The 5,849-nt window shown below is 41.8% G+C and overlaps 1 non-coding gene across 1 annotated transcript; it reads right to left on the bottom strand.

Annotated features, from left to right (window-relative positions):
• Positions 1-240: 240 nt before the first annotated feature.
• Positions 241-347, bottom strand: LOC127133683 (small nucleolar RNA R71). Its single transcript, XR_007807633.1, has one exon. It is a non-coding gene; the product is annotated as a small nucleolar RNA R71 (small nucleolar RNA).
• Between the last annotated feature and the right edge of the window lie 5,502 nt (positions 348-5,849).

Raw genomic sequence — 5,849 nt, 5'->3', positions numbered from 1 at the left:
CCAATACGCGGGTCTCGCTATCGAGAACCCGAATCAACATTTAAAAGTTTTTATCCAACTAGCCGACACCTTTAAATCTAACGGTGCTTCACCCGATGCGATCCGTTTAAGATTATTTCCTTTCTCCCTCAGGGATAAAGCACGTTCATGGTTGGATTCACTTCTAGCTAATTCAATAACTACCTGGGAAGACCTTAGGAGAGTATTCCTTGCTAGATATTTCCCCCTAGTAAGACTGTTGTTCTTCGAAACCAAATAACTAGATTTGCTCAAAACCAAGGAGAATCGGTTTTCGAAGCTTGGGAGAGATATAAAGAGCTATTAACAGTCTTCCCACACCATGGCCTAGAATAATGGCTGATCGTTCATACCTTCAACAATGGACTCCATTATAACACCAAGATGAGCATCGATGTTGCCGCAGGCGGCGCGCTGATGAACAAACCTTATCCAGAAGCTTGTGACCTAATTGAGGATATGGCCTAAAACCATTATCAATGGGGAACTGAACGAGCATCAATAGAGAAAAAGGAGACCCAAGGTGGAATACATGAGGTAAGCTCTCTAGACATGATGCATGCGAAAATGGACGCTTTAGCCCTTAGGATCGAACATATGTCTACAAACACCAACACCGTGGCAGTAGTCCACACAGAGTGCGAACTCTGTGGATCTAAAGGACAAGAATCGGCGAAGTGTAACCTTTTGAATGAACTAAATACCGACTAAGTGAATTACGCCCAAGGTAACCCATTTTCAAAGACTTAAAACCCTGGATGGAAGAATCATCTGAATTTCTCCTATAAAAACCAGAACCCTATCCAAAATCATGCACCTCAGAGACCGCAAGGTTATCAGGCCCAAAAACCAAACCAACCTATGCAAGCTGTGCCCCAGAAGTCTAACCTTGAGAAGATCATGGAAAGCTTTATATCGGGCCAGACTCAGCAAAATAAAGAATTCCTAAACCAAAACATTCACGTGAACGAACTTATAACGCAATTAGGAACCAAGGTTGATCAGATAATCACTCATAACAAGATGCTTGAAACCCAGATCTCACAGGTAGCACAAAACCAAGCCCCACAAACTACACCTGGAGGCCAATTTCCTGGACAACCTCAACCAAACCCTCGAGGGCAAGCTAACGTTATCTCGTTATGAAGTGGGACCGCTTACGAGGGGCCTCAGAACCCAGCAATGAGCGAGTCCAAAACTTCTACCAACCAAGAAGAGGAACCGGAGGAACCCGAGAAACAAACCAACCAAGAAGGTGAAGCCATGGATAAAACTTACAAACCACCACCCCCGTACAAACCACCAATCCCGTATCCGCAAAGACTTAAACAAACCAAAGTCAACAACCAATATCAAAAATTTATAAAAGTGATAGAAAAGCTTCATGTAGAGATTCCTTTCACCGAAGCTATCACCCAAATTCCATCTTACGCCAAATTTCTCAAAGATATCTTAACTAACAAGCGTAGGCTCGACGATCCAAAACCCTTGGAATGCAACTTTATTTCTGAGGATAAACTTGCTAAGAAGGAGAAAGACCCTGGTAGTTTTTCTATACCTTGCATTTTAGGAAGTCATGTGATCGACAAAGCCTTCCAAGACTTAGGCGCTAGTGTAAGTTTAATGCCCTTAGCTGTATGTAAGAGGTTAAACCTAAGAGAATTGCAACCAACTAAGATGTCCCTACAATTAGCCGATAGGTCTGTTAAGTATCCTGTAGGCATTTTAGAAGACATCCCAGTTAGGATCGGTCAACTTTATATCCCAACAGACTTTGTGGTCATGGATATAAAAGAAGACGAAGATATCCCTATCCTTTTAGGTAGACCCTTCTTATCAACCGCCGGAGCTATAATAGATGTCAAAAGAGGGAAATTAACCTTTGAAGTAGGGGACGAAAAGATTGAGTTTATTCTTTCGAAATTCCTGATGGCACCAATTCTAGGAGACGCATGTTATGCGATCGATATCATAGATGAGTGCATAAGAGAATTTGATCAGGGAGAATCTAAGATCGAACCATTTTCAAACCCGAATGAAAAGGATGATGAGTTAGAGGAAACGAAACCTCACACTAATGAATGTTTGGATCTTACTCCAGACCCTTCACCTAATTCTCAAAAACCAGCCCAAGAACTTAAGGAACTACCCAAGAACCTAAGATATGAGTTCCTGGATGAAGATATGAACCGCCCAATAATAGTTAGTGCCACCTTAAACCAAGAGGAGACGAATCGACTCTTGAATGTTTTAAGAAAATACCCCTCTGCCTTAGGGTACAATATCTCTGATTTAAAAGGTATTAGCCCATCCGTGTGTATGCACCGGATCTCACTAGAGGAGGATTCAAAACCTTCCAGAGAACATCAGAGACGAATCAACCCTGTGATAAGCGAGGTGGTGAAGAAGGAAGTCCTTAAACTACTGGAAGCTGGTATAATCTATCAGATCTCTGATAGTAAGTGGGTAAGTCATGTACATGTGATACCCAAGAAGGGAGGCATCATAGTCGTGCAGAACGAAAAGGGAGAGCATGTTGCTAAACGCATAGAAGACGGATGGTGTATGTGCATAGATTATAGGAAGCTCAATAAGGCAACTAGGAAAGACCATTTCCCCCTTCCATTCATAGATCAAATGCTGGAGCGTCTTGCCAGGCACTCTTACTTTTGTTATCTTGATGGATATTCTGGATTTTTCCAAATACCTATTCACCCCGAGGATCAAGAGAAAACAACCTTTACCTGTCCCTACGGAATGTTTGCTTACAGACGAATGCCATTTGCACTCTGTAATGCGCCAGCTACTTTCCAACGTTGTATGATGTCAATCTTCGCAGATTATCTCAACAGAATCATGGAAGTATTCATGGACGACTTCTCGGTGTGTGGATTAGACTTTGAAAACTGCCTTATTAACCTTGAGAAAATCCTAGAGAGATGCGTAGAAGTTAACCTAGTGTTAAACTCGGAGAAATGCCACTTTATGGTCAAAGAAGGCATAATGTTAGGACATATAATATCTGAAAGAGGCATTGAGTTCGACAAAGCAAAAATAAAAGTTATAGAAAACCTTAAACCTCCTAAGACAGTTAGAGAAGTCGGTAGTTTCCTTGGACAAGCCGGTTTCTACCGACGCTTCATTAAAGACTTCTCTAAAATAACAAAACCCCTGACCGGCCTTCTGATGAAAGACATCGAATTTATTTTCGATGAGAAATGCATCAAAGCCTTTAACCAGTTAAAATAAGCATTAATTTTAACACCCATTCTACAAACCCCGGATTGGACTAAACCCTTCGAAATAATGTGTGATGCTAACGATTTCGCTATAGGAGCTGTTTTAGGGCAAAGAAAAGATAAGAAACTACATGTAATATATTACGCTAGTAGAACCCTAGATGCCGCTCAGTTAAATTATACAACAACAGAGAAGGAACTCCTAGCTGTAGTTTTCGCAATCGATAAATTTAGGTCTTATCTTGTAGGATCTAAGATTATAGTCTATACAGACCATGCAGCTATCCATTACCTTCTGAGCAAAAAGGATGCAAAACCTATATTACTCAGGTGGATCCTTTTGCTACAAGAATTCGATTTAGACAGTAGAGACAAAAAAGGAACAAAAAACGTAGTTGCTGACCATCTTTCCAGATTAGAGCATTTAAAGCCAGATCATTTACCTATAAATGATGACTTCACCTATGACAGACTAGTAGCTAAGATAGATACTGCTCCCCTTGAACCTGATAGAGACAACCTTGGGACGATTTTAGAAATTAGCAGAATACCATGGTACGCTGATTATGTGAACTATCTAGCCGCTGATATCATACCACCTGACCTCAACTATCAACAGAAGAAGAAGTTCTTTTTAAAGATATAAGACACTTCTATTGGGACGAACCACTCCTTTTCAAAAGAGGAACTGATAACATATTTCGGCGTCGCGTTCAGGAAGAAGAAGTCAGAAACATCATAGAGCATTGTCATTCTTCACCCTATGGTGGGCATTCAAGCACATCCAAGACATACACTAAGATCCTTCAAGCTGGTCTTTATTGGCCGACATTATGGCGTGATGTCCATGCTTATATTGTCCGATGTGACCGATGCCAGCACGCTGGGAACATCCCAAGACGTGACGAAATGCCTTTGAAGAACATCCAAGAAGTATAACTATTTGACGTTTGGGGTATAGATTTCATGGGACCTTTTCCATCTTCATTGGGAAACAAGTACATTTTGATAGCAGTTGACTATATGTCCAAGTGGGTAGAAGCTATAGCCGCACCCACCAACGACACAAGAGTAGTCATCAAGATGTTCAAGAACAATATCTTTCCCAGATTTGGAGTTCCACGACTTGTCATAAGCTATGGTGGATCACATTTTATATCTAGAATATTTAATAAACTTCTAAGGAAATATGGAATGAAACACAGAGTAGCAACACCATATCACCCCCAGACTAATGGTCAAGTGGAAGTATCCAACAGAGAGATTAAGCATATCTTGGAGAAAACTGTATCAATATCTAGAAAAGATTGGTCTGAAAAGCTAGCAGAAGCACCGTGGGCTTACAAAACCCCATTAGAACTACACCGTACCAGTTGGTCTACGGGAAGTCATGCCACTTGCCTTTTGAACTCAAGCACAAGGCATATTGGGCCATCAAGACCCTAAATTTGGATTACCTAGCATCTAGAAAGAAGCGAATCCTTGATATTCACAAATTGGAGGAACTTCGCCAAAACGCTTACGAGAATACCGTTATATACAAGGAAAGAACCAAAGCTTGGAACGATAAGAGGATCGTGAAAAGGAATTTAATATAGGAGACTCTGTTCTTCTCTTCAATTCGAGATTACGTCTTTTTCCAGGTAAGTTGCGTTCGAGATGGACAGACCCCTTTGAGGTGTCCAAAATCCTGAAATCCGGAGCAGTTGAAATCCAGAACAACTCCTGTAATCCATTCGTGGTAAAGGGACAAAGACTGAAGCAATACCAAGGAGGTGACATACCCACAAAATGTCATGACCAAATTCTGACCGACCCTCAAGTTCCTACCTCTAACATATAAAGTCTGAATCGTCAAGATAACGACGTTAAACAAGCGATGCATAGGAGGCAACCCATGACTTCTTTTCCTTTACTTTTACTATTTTCAATTTATATTTATTTGTTTTATATGTATGTATATCTGTCGCATCCGCGAAAAAACAACCGGCGGGCTAAAACAAAACACAACACAGAGCCGTCACTGCACGTTATTTATCCCAAAATAGGGAAAGGAAATGCTCAGAGAAACCTGGAAAAAGCATGGTCTCGCGACCAAAGAGAAAGGGTAAGGGAGTCGGTTACGCAAGGGGAAGGTATTAGCACCCCTCACGTCCGTCGTACTCGACGGGATCCACGTTCTAAGAAAAGAAAAGGTTGCTAAACATCACACACACACACAAGGAACGCAGGTGGGGTTAAGAGGAAGAGAGCTCGCTAGGACATCGCATCCTATGCCTACATATCTCGTCTGGAACGAGAATCAGAGCTATTGTAGTTCGGCTCACGCACGCCAAACAAGACACACACACCCACAGGCAAACATGGAACCTGACAACCACTCGATGGAATTACGTCAGCTTCCGAACCAAACAATACAATCAGGATACGTACAGCCAATCGCTGGGCTTACGTCCATATCCTGACACACAAGCATATAACAAGCAAACACACGCAAAAAAGGAAAAAAAGTGCCCGGAGAGACCTCGCTCGGTCTCCTGCCTACATACCTCGTCTGGAACGAGGATCAGGGCGATGTAGTTCCCCTAAACA

This window comes from Lathyrus oleraceus, chromosome 3 (assembly GCF_024323335.1).
Source record: "Lathyrus oleraceus cultivar Zhongwan6 chromosome 3, CAAS_Psat_ZW6_1.0, whole genome shotgun sequence".
Taxonomy (NCBI): Eukaryota; Viridiplantae; Streptophyta; class Magnoliopsida; order Fabales; family Fabaceae; genus Lathyrus; species Lathyrus oleraceus.
Note: the sequence above shows the minus strand (reverse complement) of the source record. Positions and strands in the feature narration are given on the sequence as shown.